The following is a 14,593-nucleotide window of genomic DNA, read 5'->3' on the forward strand; positions in this document are numbered from 1 at the left end:
GTGTTTTGTATTTTACTCACTCTGAGCTTGAAATTGGTCAAAGTTGATGAGTGCACTTACCCAGTAAAAAAATAAAATAAAATTTAAGATAAACATAGTTGCCATTCATAGTTGTGCACAGAGGAACAGACCAATAAAAAAGATCAAAACAGTTCTACAGTATTTATCAACTGCTAACAACATGATTTCTCTGGCATAATTTATAAAATTATTTGAAGACAACACAAAAATCTTATTTTCTGATACATGAAAGAAGAGGCTGAGGCATACCTATCAACTGTCCAGAATTATGCCGAATGTCCAGATTTTTGCCTCAGATTTTCAGCCTATTCCTCATAAAGTTTGTGGTTTTCTGGCAAATCATTGAGCACTGAAGACACAAGGTAATGACAGACATATCAATTTCAGACTTCATATCCTTTAAAATGCATGCTGCTACAAAAACTGCTATTCTGGCAACTTACTATATTTATAAGAGTAATATTTAAAACCTGTTCCTGATTTTTGGCCTTTGTCCCTCCATTCTTTTTGACTTTGTCCTATATTCTTGCTCCAGAGATTGAGAGGTATAGCCTGAGTTCATGTGCTGAAGCTGAGCATAGTTCAGCTTTGTAATGGAAATCCCTGATTCACTGTACTAAATAGAATTTATGACCACTCAGACATCAAAAAACAAATACCCTCTATTGCCAGTTCAGAAGAAATACCAGGAAAAATATAAATCCAGCTCAAAAAGGGAAAAGAAAAATCTTGCAGCCAAAGCAAATCTATCAAAAAATCTATCAAAAAATCTACCAAAACAGCAGAGGCCACCAAAGCAGACACCCAAACAACCATCACCTCAGAACACAACACCTGCAACACATAGACCTCACAGTCAGAGTGTCAAACAGTCACAGCCCTTAAGGCCAAACACAATGCCAGACACACTAGTCATTGGTGACTCCATAGTCAGACACACTGACGTCCCGCTCACCAGACTGAGTAAGGAGAAGGTCACAGTAAGCTGCCTGTCGGGCGCTAGAATCCGCCACATAACGCAAGCACTCAGGTCTCTCAACAGCAGGTACAAATATGACTCAGTCATTGTCCACGCTGGTGTAAACGACCTGAGACGACCTCCTTGGACTACATGAAAAGAGACATTGAGGAGCTCTCTGATTATGTAGCCCAGACAGGTATGACCCTGACCTTGAGCAGTATCCTACCTTCACCAAGAATGATGCCACAATACAGAGATAAGATGATCAGCTTTAACAATTGGCTTAAACACTGGTGTCATTCAAAGGGGATCCAGTGTCTGTCTGCCTGGGATGACATGCTGGACAAGCCACGCTGTTTCAAGGGACGGCTTGCACCTGTCACGCCTGGGATTCCGGATATTGGCAAAGGCTCTTGCCACCCTCATAGTGCCTTTTTAGGCAAGGCTCAAATTCTAAACCTACCACCCTAGAACACAAAAAGGAAAAAACTAAGGGTAATGCTGCTCAATGCCAGAAGTCTAAATCTCAAAATGCACGCACTCGAGGCCCTTCTCAGTATGGAGAACATCGATGTTCTGTGCTGTGACAGAAACCTGGTTCAAGGCTCCTGAGAGCACCCCAGCTATCAGGTTTTACCTCATATCATGCTCCGCCCCAAAATCTGACAATACCAAGAAAGGAGGGGGTATCCATATTCATCAAGGACACCCACACCTCAAGACTGGTGGCAACTCACGATGCATCGGAGACCATCCAGGTGCAATTAACCATAGGCAAGACTGCTCTGCAAATTGTAGCATGTTACAGGCCACCCTCACAAACTCAGGAACCTCACATGGCCTTCCTGAAAACACTAGAGGGGATAAATGTATCACCAAACACCATCATACTAGGTGACTTCAATTACCCTAATATAGACTGGGAACACTACTCAAGCCCAAACACCCTAGCCCAAAAGTTCCTGGAATTCATAAACTCAAATGCCATGGAACAACTAGTCACCATCCCCACAAGAGGAGATAACATATACTTGATCTCATCATCACGAACATGGGAGCACAATGTTCAACACCGGAGGTGTACCCCTCACTGGTGAGATCAGACCACAAACTAATCTCGCTGGAGGTCCTCATCCCACCCCCACCTGAAATAAAAAAGACCACAGTAAAGAACTTCTCAAAAGCCGACTTCACACATCTAAAAACTAATGTGGTCTTCTTTAAGGCCCCGAGCCGGAAAACAGTACTCAAGCCGCTGAATCACTTACAAATGCCTTCTACCAGCACCTGCAGGACTGCATGGATAAGGCAATCCCAAGCAAAACAAAGACTCTTTGTACCAAAGGCAAGCGTCCAGTCTGGTGGACCCCAGCCATAAACAAACTCTACAACAAAAAGGAGGAAGCTACTACAAGATAGAGCAAAATCCTTAAAAGGTAAGACACCCTTGATCACTATAAGTAAAACTAAGAGCTCTCATAAAATCATCCAAAGCAAATTTCGAGAGAAAAATAGCTAAAGACTCAAAAGACAATCATAAGGCCTTCTTTAGCTATGTTAGAAACCTGGGAGGAAACTCCCAGATATGCTCAGAGCTAGTTCAAAATGATGTGAAGATTACTGATCCTACAGACATTGCCAACATACTGGCTGACAGGTTCAGTGCAAACTTCTCTCCCCCCCAAAGGAGAGATATCTATACCAAACGATTGCAGCCCCCAAACATCTCCAGCCCAAGTGAGAACTGCTCTCTCCAAAGCAAAACACAGCATCCATGGGACCTGATGGTGTCCCCAGCTGTGTGCTCCATGAACTCAATGAGGAATTAAACCCACAGCTAGGACAGCTGTTTAATCAAAGTCTTACCTCTGATACGCACCCAGGAGTGGCGCACTGCAACTGTGGTACCACTTCACAAAGGCGGTGCCTCCACCGACCCTGGAAATTACCGCCCATTAGCTTCACAACTCTTATCTGCAAAGCCATGGAGAGGATCATAATGGACCTCATAAATAAAGACATAGGGAATTTGCAGATTTTGGATCCAACCCAGTTTGGCTTTGTCAAAGGCAGATCATGCCTTTTAAACTTGGTTGACTTTTTCAAACAGTCACCAAAGCCATTGATGAGGGAAAGGCAGTCCATACAGCCTACCTCGATCTGGCTAAGGCCTTCGATACAATACCCCATTCGGTATCATTGAAAACTCATCATTTAAATGTCAACCCATACATCACAAGATGGGTTGCAAACTGGCTGAGTGACAGAACCCACAGGGTCAGAGCTGCTGGCGCCATGTCAGACTCAAAGCCTGTCACAAGTGGTGTCCCACAGGGCTCAGTCAATTAGTATAAAAAGGTTGTAAGAAATTAAAGTGTTGTCTGATGAAGTCCTATATAGCAGGACGAAAACGCATGTCGAATTGTGGTTTTAAAAGCGTTAACAACAGTTATTGGTGTCTTCATTGTTGGTCTGTTTTTATTAGTTAGTGAATAAACTGCTTGGACGGAGTTTCAACGTTTTCTGGCACTGATTTTTTACTTTACTAGTTATTGAAAGTGCTGGTTCCTGTTTTGGTGCTTTTCTTCCCTTATATATCCCAACCCAGGCAGCCATTGACAAAGGAGTCCTTCATTGTCAACTTGATTATGATCTCCAAATTATTGCTTCTGCCTCCAAAAAAAACATTGCCACACTTCAAACTACCTCTAACAGCATCTACAGGTTCATTACAAGCTCACTTTTCAGTGAGCATCACTGTATCACATTAGAAAATGCAAATGGCTACCTATAAAAGAAATATCTAATGTACTTTTAGGATCCCAACTCTACAAACTATTCCAACTCCATACAACACTCCCCTTGCAGTTAGACTTTGTGAAAGACCTCCTCATCCAAAATGAGACACTATACACAAGCCACACCAACTCTGTTTATCCCTAGTACCAAACTCCATAGCACTCACTGCACATGCTTTGCCCTCCTAGCCACCTGCTTTTGGCAATGTGTAACAAGCGACATTAAGGAAATCAAAACTTATTCCAAATTCAGGATGCAACTCAAAAAGTACTTCTTCATCCAAGCCAAATGTGCCTGCTTCAAAACAGGACATATCACCTAACCTACCGTCCTGCCTAGTCTCTTCTCTCTCAAGATTCTCTGAAGACTGATCCACTTTAGAAACTAATGTATATATTATACATTACTTGATTGTACACTGCACTGTGCTTGTTCACTAGAATGCATATACTTAGTTTTGTTTCTATTTAATTAGGTTGAACTTCTCTGTTATTGTTTACATTTCTGTAGTTTTTGCTTGTGAAGTGTTTTGTGTTTTACTCACTCTGAGCTTGAAATTGGTCAAAGTTGATGAGTGCACTTACCCAGTAAAAAAATAAAATAAAATTTAAGATAAACATAGTTGCCATTCATAGTTGTGCACAGAGGAACAGACCAATAAAAAAGATCAAAACAGTTCTACAGTATTTATCAACTGCTAACAACATGATTTCTCTGGCATAATTTATAAAATTATTTGAAGACAACACAAAAATCTTATTTTCTGATACATGAAAGAAGAGGCTGAGGCATACCTATCAACTGTCCAGAATTATGCCGAATGTCCAGATTTTTGCCTCAGATTTCAGCCTATTCCTCATAAAGTTTGTGGTTTTCTGGCAAATCATTGAGCACTGAAGACACTAGGTAATGACAGACATATCAATTTCAGACTTCATATCCTTTAAAATGCATGCTGCTACAAAAACTGCTATTCTGGCAACTTACTATATTTATAAGAGTAATATTTAAAACCTGTTCCTGATTTTTGGCCTTTGTCCCTCTATTCTTTTTGACTTTGTCCTATATTCTTGCTCCAGAGATTGAGAGGTATAGCCTGAGTTCATGTGCTGAAGCTGAGCATAGTTCAGCTTTGTAATGGAAATCCCTGATTCACTGTACTAAATAGAATTTATGACCACTCAGACATCAAAAAACAAATACCCTCTATTGCCAGTTCAGAAGAAGTACCAGGAAAAATATAAATCCAGCTCAAAAAGGGAAAAGAAAAATCTTGCAGCCAAAGCAAATCTATTGCAAACTGTTGCTACTGATAACTTAAGATTGGCTTTACAACTGCTACAAAAAGCAACTGACAATATCTCCACTCAATTAACGACCATTAATATTACATTGACTGATACTGTAAAATGATTAGATCAATCACATCATCTTGCTTACTGTGAAGAGAAAAGAAAAACATTCAAAGATAATTCCTGAGACTATTCAAAACAACTGGTTAATGTTGTTGTTGTTGTATCTCAAAACAACTGGTTATTATAAATGAAAAATAATCTTGGTTTTAGAGGCACATAGCAGGAAAAATAATTCTGGAATTAAATGGTTTCCTGAGACAATCAAGCAGTCTGATTTGATAAAATTCTGCTATGACATATTTGCTATAGTGCAGAGAAATCCTGTAGTAATACTTTATCTGTTATTCATTTAGCTGCACAGTAATTACCCAAAAGGGATTGGATCAGATGGACAGGAAAACAAGAAAAATGTTTCAGGCTTATCAAATGATTTACAAACATCAGTCTATACAAAGAAATTTGTAAAAAGAAGAAATGCAGTTGCAAGTACATAAAATTCTTGAAACAACCTCATGACAATCATGTTCAAATATAGGAATGATTAAGAAGAGGTGAATTTAAACCAAAAGGCAAAAGGTTACTTTTGGTGGGGCCAGGATAGTGGATTGTGTACATGTTGGTTTACAAAGTCCATTGAACATGTGGGAAAAACAGACAAATGCATGCTTTGTGAAACAGAATTGGAAACAGTCACATATCTTGTTGCTGGATGTTATGTACTAATAACAAATGGACTACGTACTGAAAGGCATAATATTTATTTTATATATTTAACATTTGCTTACAGGGAAAGTCCAACTTGGAAGGAAGCCAATTTTCAGCAGACACCTGAGGCGATATGCTCCAGACACATGTCTTTGTAATGTGGACGGGAACTGGAGCACCCAGAGAAAACCCACACGGATGCAGGGAGGACATGTAGACTCCACACAGAAGGCACCCCAGCCGAGAATTGAACTGGAAAACCTCTTGGTGTGAGGCGACAATGCAACTGGTGCAACACTGCGCCCTCCATGTGGTAAGACATCTGCACTGGAGATTGTGCAAACATTATAATATTGAAGTAGCTGAAAAACATTGGAAACATGAGACACAAAGCATTATAGAAAATTATGAAGTTTATATCACATGGGATCACCCATTACCAACAGTTCAAAAAATAGATGCGAGAAAACCAGATACAGTAGTACATGAATAGAAGACAAAAGTAGCATTGATCATTGAAATTGCTACACCTAGTGACTGCAGTGTCTTACATACAGAGAGACACAAAGTCAGAAAATACCAGGATTTATAGGCAGAAACTAAGGCAATGTGGAAGAAGGATACCCAAACAATTCCAATAGTAGTAGGAGCAATGGGTCTTATAAAACATAATTTACAGTCGTACTTAGATATGTTACTGATATATGTAGCTCCATATGAATTGCAGGAGGAGTCATTACTAGGCACAATGCAGGTGCTGTGAAGAGCACTTCTGGATAATATGAAAGATTAAAACAATACTAAGTTCATGAACTTTAATCATACTTTAACTTAGGAATAGTAATATAAACTATATTGCATAGTATTATGACATAGTATTAGAAACCCAAAATATTTGAAGAAATTAAGAAAGGGAAATCCACAATTAGCAGAGAACACAGTAATTGAGAAAGCCAGCCAAAAAATAAGAAAATCATAAGAAGAAGAAAACCCCAGACAAGTATATTTTAAGATGATCAATTTTCAAGAGATCAGTAACTCCTTTTTTTCACCAAAATTGAAAAAAAAAGTTTTTAAAGAGAAAGCATAAAAATCAGTATTTCAAAAGAATTGTACTTCCTATTAATTTAACAGGAAAAAACTCTCTCCTTTTGTTCTATTTTAATTTATAATGATATCAATTTTTAAATGAAATTCCCCATCAAATTCTTTTTTACTTATAAAGGCAGCAAAAATCATGTAACAACCTATAAAGAACTAAAAACTACTTTAGCAGTTTATTCAGCTACAACTCTAGTTAAATATTGTATCTGTTTTCAAAAGTTTTCATAACTAAATACTACCTTGCTAGATCCAATTTTATTTCAGTAATCATTTAGCTATGCAAAGTAATTATATGCACCTTCCTAAAAAGTTCTTAACACTTACTGATAAACAAAAACTTACAAACAAGACATTCAAAGTTAAGCACTAGGCTAGCTGCACTTGTCGGCCATTTTAAGCATAGCCAATTTTCCTCAGAGAATCAGACTGTTCCTGTTGTTTGTGAGGTAAAAATCTTAACCATTATGCCAATCTCCAACCCTACAACACTGATACATGGTGAGATTTATAATAATTTTCTCCACTTTTTTTTTTTGGAGCCTACCAAGGTCTGTAACTTCATAAGGTAAAGATGGAAACTGCCATGATGTCTTTGCTATGGGTTTTACTGGATGTTCAATTTTATGTTTTCTTTGCTAATGTGGTTGTTTTCCAGGTTATCTGTGTCATTGAACCAGTTTCTGATTGACATTATTTTGGAGTGCATACACTTGAATACACATTGAAGTCACAATGTGGCCACGCATCATTTACTTTTCTGATTCTGCACAAAAGTTGTCATGAATTCCGTGAGGACTGCTTTAGACTTTTTGTTTGTTTGTCTTTCTTATGCATTTGAGTAAAAGTCTTCCTAAGTTGCTACCATTAATCATCATTTCTTACCAAGATAAGAATAAGAAAAAGGTAGAGGGGCAAATTTCTTTACTTCATTAACACTGAACTGTGGACTTACAGCGCAAGCTTGTGTTATATCTTTGATAATCTTACTTTAATTTGGAATCTAAAGCTGTTAAGTTTAGAGACATAAACATTATAAACAGTTATTAATCTTTATATATATATTGATAGGTGATAGTTTTCTCCTTTTAATCTCCTTGGTTATTCATATAGGCATGTTGGTGGTTTCAAAATGAATATATTTAATCATCTACTCATTAAGACTGGGAATTATATTCACATGTTATGATAGTTGTGAAGTTTGGTGCAGTCATGCTGTTGTTCACATTCATGTTTTAATGGGTATTTTTCTTTAATATGCTTAAGGAATGTTAAAGAACATGTTGTCATAATGAAGATACTTTACTGCTTTTTCCCTAAAAAAATAAAATGTATATGACCCTTCTCTCTTTAGGGGTTAGGGGTTAGGCACAGGGAGTGGTTTGGAAGGGTAGCTTTTTGAAATATTAGTAGGAGCCTTTATTTCTGTAAGATGTACATACACATCTGTTTTCTGCTGGGTAGTCCATGACACCCTTACGGGCCCGATTCCAAAAGACCTGATCTGCAATTAAGTGACTTACTCCAGTGTATGGCCTTTCAATAAAGGGATCTTGTTCAAATAATCAAATGACCACTACATGAAACCATACATAATTGAGGTGAAAGGATCGAACACTTGAAATACTGAAAATTAAATTTGTAGAATCTGAACATACTGAATTGCTGTACTTGGTCAACTAGTAAAATAACTACATGTTAGTCAGGAGAATGAATTTCATCGATTAGTATAAAAATCTATTTGAATTATACAATTTGAGTGTGTATTATTTACTGTCACAGTTGAGGTGATTACAATATAAAGCTTTTTGTAGCACTTTTTTATTTTAAATGTATATGTGGCATGGGAATTTTTAATTCAGTTTTTAGTTCTGCTGTTAGCCAGGTTACAATGATATCTGAGATTTTGGCCAACTATGGCTGTTTGATGAGTTCAGATTTGACAAAGTTAACGTTCGATATTTCAAGTGTTCGATCCTTTCATTTTGATTATGTGTGATTGGATGTAATGGTGGTTCAATCATTTAAAATAGATCCTCAATAAAGCTGCTATTATTATATGTGACTTACTTTGTTGTAACCACTGGTGGAAGTCACTTACACTGAGAGTAACGTTTTTTGAATCTAGTCCCCAATGTAAGCCTGTTTTATAGAAAGTCTGACAGCATAGTAAGCCACTTACACTGAGAACAAGTCTTTTATAATTGGGGAAGGTTTATATCAGAGTAAGTCACTTACACTGACAGCAAATCTATTGGAATCTGGCTCTATAACTTCAATTGTTTTCATATTCAAACAAAGTCCACTGTCTTATTCAATACAATTTGCATATATATCTTGAACATTGTAAAGGTATATTCATGCAGTAGTATACAGATTCTTGGAATTTAAATGAAATCCAAAATCTGAATAAATAAAAATTATGTTTCACTTATTTATAAACCTATAAATGCAAAATCAAGCATCTTGACACCCACCTTGTACTGGTAAATTATTAAGCCTGTGTTCTAAACAAATTAATGTAATTTTGCAAGTTTTCAGTGAAGTATTCAGTTTTAAAAACTAGTGATATGTTATTGCAGGAAATTAGAATGCAGTTTACAGATCCATTAAAAGCTATGCCAAATATAAATGTATCCTACAGCAAAAATATTTATACAGTTAAACTGCATCTAAATGTTGAATTTCACCTATCAGATCCTATTCTTCTAAGTAATTCACATAACAAATTTACTTTTTTCACAATGTCACAAGTCATGGTCAATAACTGATTTTTTTATTAATATCTAATACATTACTAAGAAGTGTCAGACATGGTATTACATTACTACATACCATTTTTTCAGATTATTCCAAGTTGCAATTACAAATGGGCAAGACCTTATTAAACAAAATGAGCTAACTTTAATATATGGGCACTTCACTCAAAGTTATTAGAGCAGTTTGAGATTAAAATGGAAATACATTTGATACTAGATTAATTCTATAACAGCATATAATATGGTGGAATTAAATTAGACATTCTCTTGCAGCTTTAAAAGCTCAGATACCAGTCTATTAATAAGTAAAACTTCATATTATAATATATCCAAATCAAAAAAAAAAAAAACAAATCTCAAAAATAGACTTGCAGACTGAGAAACAGTTATTTAGATATACTTGGAGATCAAAACTCTTCAAAATAAATTAAATCTTCTATAGAATCATGGCATGAAGCTATAATTCCCTATCACTGTCCTGAATGAGCCTATATACCATACAAATTATTAAACAGTCTAATTAAGATTCAAAAAACTGACTATAAATACAGCAGATTAATGTCAGAATACACAGCTCAATTAGATGTTATCTATTTTCATTGATACTATCTATCTATGGTTCTAGTTCATTTTCCTGAATACTCATTTGCCTGAAAGTCATATGCTCAAACCCATTTGCCTGAAAACTCAATAACCTGAAACCTCATTGGGCTGCAAAGCATTTCCACAACAATTATATCATCAAACGTTATTTTTCAAGGGGAAAGTCCCATACACCTTACTTATATAAATTATCGCCATGTTCACACGGCCAGGTAGACAAGATACAAATATCATTCACACACAGTTAAACAGTGCTAGAGCGGAAACATCTGCACATCTGTTGGTTCAGCATGACACTGACCATTGCAATCTACACATACTCTATTAGGCTCACATCACTCATAACTGCTATGATAGGAAATGACACCATAACATACTTTGTATAGGTGTCTATGCTTTCCAGTCAAATGAGTTTTCATTCAATTGTTTCAACTGCTTGGGTTTTAGGCAAATGAGCATTCAGTAAATGAATAACCATATGTATATTGATATCTATATCTATATCTATCTATAGATACATAGATAGATAAAGATAGAGATATAGGTCATTTTCTAGTTCATTTGTCTTAGTGATCATTCACATTAAATTATTATAGCAATATAGTTAACATCTGGAGTGTTATCTGGAATTGTTTAAAAAGATGGAGCAAAATAAATTTTTCGTTTCTTTCTAAAGTAGCTGTTGTCAAAATTAATTTATTTCCTCAATTGTTATTTTTTTATTATGCCAACACTGCATACTGTGCCATTCAAGCTTTTCAGATATTTTAATCCTTCATTAAGTAAGGCTATGTGGCCTTAGAAACACCAGTCTTGATATTCCAAAATTACATGGAAGAATAGAACAATCTGATTTATATATGTTTTATCTAATTGTAAATTATTGTTAGGTTACTGAGAATCATTAATCACAAAGTGTTAAACAAGCTTTTGTGTCCAGTATGGGTGCAGATTTGGCTTAAATCTCTAAAAGCATAAAACAGCAAGTGTCAAGCAATTTTTATTTGGGAAAGGAAGATTTAAAAGCACTTCAAATACAGCAAACTATTTTTAATCTAGTATTAGCATTCCAATGACTGATCAGCCAAATAAGCCTAAAAGACCAAAGAGACCATAACGTTATTTTTTTACTAAATGGTAGAATGCTTGATTTATCTAATGTTTCCCTTCTAAGAAATACATTGGTATGTGACTTTATCTTAAAGAAAACAAATTAATTTGAGCAATTAAAAATTACAATGAATAATCCCAAAGTCTATTTCCTGTATTAAATAACATTTGCTACTTAATAAATTCAAAGTTTATTGTTCAGGCTTTATATATAATTTAATATTATTTTAATAATATGAATACATCTCCTATTTCTGCGAAATGTATTTCATTTATATAAATGAAAAGAAATCACACCAACACAATCCTAGTTGGAAGCATTTTACATCACATAGAATTAGTGTATAAACCTGGCTCTTAAATGCTCAAAAGTGTGTAAGTTTTTATCTTACAATAATGAAAGCAAGTCAATCTTGGTTGAATGTTGGACTTTATATGTTAATACTATGAAGCTAAACCACAGTCACATAGTAGGCAGTCATCTAGGGATGGACACAGATAAGATGAGTATACTAGCCAGATTTTACCAACCAGTCTTAATGAAAGAGATTGTCCATTTCTAGATTTATAGTCCACACAATGCCAGTAAGCTGCACCCTATTCTAGATTTGTAAGTCTGTTGATCCCAAAGCCCAGTCATATGGCTACAGTATTAATGCAGTATAATGATTTGGGGCCTCTAGTGAAATCTTTCAATGGATATCAGTGCATGCCAGTAATAATAGTCTATTTTACAACATTTATATAACAGTGCCATTATGTAAAACTGATACTAAGGCTATTGTCAGACAACTGCTACTGCTATTCTCCAGAGTTTGGATCACTAAAGAGGTTTATTTATGTACATATATGTCTATAGATCTCTGCTCAAACATGACCATTTGCAAGTTAAGCCTTTGTTCTAAGTAAAACAAGTTAAAAAGCAGGGTAAAACAAATCAATATACAAAAAAAGCAAGAACAGCGAAGTCACAGAGTATGGTGATAATGAAATAGTATACAGACAGGGTTACAATATAGTCTATTATATGTTAACCAATGGACTTGCTCTATATGTTCATTGGTAGCTAATATGCTTCAAGTTCAGGATACCATTGAGGAGCCTAGCCCAAACTGCCCTTCCCTCCAGTGATTGGTTAAGTCACTTGCTCAAAGTCAGACAGTAGGCAAATGAGGGTTGTAGGAATCGAGTACTGCTCCATAGGATCTAAAGTTCAGAGCCTTAAGCCCCTTGTGCCAACAGATAATGGTATTGCATCAGGTATACCAGTGTTTTAAAGTCAAGCAGTTAAAGATGTAAGTATATCACCCAGAGACATACTGAGTAGTAAACATGTTATTAAAACACTGAGTTCCATATTAAGGGAAGTAAGTGACACAGATGGGAAGAAATGGAACCTGCTGTTACTTTATTCACTGCTTGCCATATCAGAAGTCCAAAAAGAGTAACTTGGTTCACTCTGCCTAAAGTTTTGTGCAACATGTATCACAAAGGATTGCAGGATGTTGTTACAGAAACTTATGAAGAAGAGAAGACACCATTTAGGTGTAAAATAGAACACTATTCCAGTTTGTAGTACAGATTAAAATAGTTATTCTTATATTAAAGGAGCATATTTAGGAAGTCCAGGAGATGCAAATGAGGTTATAATAAAAAATGCACAACTTAGAGAATTTATCTGAGGGGATCAGGTATGAATGCTCTCTATGTTAAACAAAGTTCTAGCTAAGTCACAACAGCCATTTCAGATAGTTGAAAGCATAAATGCAGTGAAATACAAGTTCAGATAACTAAAAGAAAGAGAGAGAGCAAATATATTACATTGATATACTGAAGCCATGAAAAGAGGTAAAGAATTTTGAATTGATCTGGCAAGATGGAATTAATGCAGGAGAGGCCAGTGAAACTCTTCCTGAAAGACAGCTAGAAGAGCCCCTGCTAGAAGTTCAAAATCAGGAAGTGAGAGAATTTATATAAAGAAATAAAGGAGTATTCTCAGAAATGTCTAGGAAAACCAAACCAAAACATATTATATAGCATAAAGACACCATCTGGAATTAAGGTTAGACTGACCTTAGAGAACACCAGAGTCACAATAAGAGAAGTTCAAAAGATTCATAAGTTAGCAGTGGTAGAAGAATCACAAAGTGAATGGAGAAGCCCAAACAATAGTGCCAGTTTCTTAACCAAGTGGAAACATTAGATTCTGTAAGGAGTATAGGGAACTGGATCTTATTTTAAAATGTGATAGTTACCCCATGCCTGGAAGTGATAAGCTGGTATTTCATGCCTGGAACTAATGGGCTGATACAGAATTGATGAAAGGCCATATACTTGAAAACATAGGATTTTACAAATATATATTGGCAGTACTGCCTACTCCATTTACCATAGAAAGAAACAACCTTTGTAATTCGTGATGGTCTCTTTCAGCACATAGTGCTACTTTTTGGTCTACACAGAGCTTGACCCACCTTTGAAGGGTAAAACACTGAAGCAGCATACCTGGATAACATGGTCATTCATTTAAGGGATGGGGAATCTCACAAGCTGTGTTAGAAACCATAAGACAAGCAGACTTGACTGTGGTTCTGTTACAGGCACTCAAGTGCCAAGTGCTTGAAGATCACTATCTTAAAGCCAGTGACTCGAGCATCTTGTAGTTGTAGACACTGCTATTCAGCTTGAACTCAAATATAAGTTAAGACAACCAGCATGCACCTTACCTGAACACATTTTTGAGTGTGAGCAAGGTAAATGCTGCAGCAATAGGATGGATGTAGGAGGTGTTGGGACTGTAGGATGGGGCTATGATCAGCAATAGGATTTAGTTTTATGGAGTGGGAAGGAACTTTTATGCAGCAGGAGGGAGTTTTAAGGTACTGAAGCAATCAGGGAATTTAGGCTTAAGGATCTGGGCAGGAGTTTTATGTTTTAGGCATAGTCACATTTGGGGATTTTAGGGTTAGAGAGGGGGAGTGGAGTTTTTGGGTAGCAGGAATGGAGACTCAAGTTAGGAAATGGTTGTCATTTACAGGGTTAGAGGTATGGGTGCACAGTTTAATATGATCAGGCATTGGTAGGGCTAAGTAGTTATGAGAAAACAGGCTAGAGGGAGTTATACCACTTGCTTTTTTGCATAAATGGTAGCAAGGAAGCCTGTCCAGAGCTACTAGCAT

This window comes from Protopterus annectens, chromosome 3.part0 (genome assembly GCF_019279795.1).
Source record: "Protopterus annectens isolate FY-2018-M chromosome 3.part0, PAN1.0, whole genome shotgun sequence".
Lineage (NCBI taxonomy): Eukaryota > Metazoa > Chordata > Ceratodontiformes > Protopteridae > Protopterus > Protopterus annectens.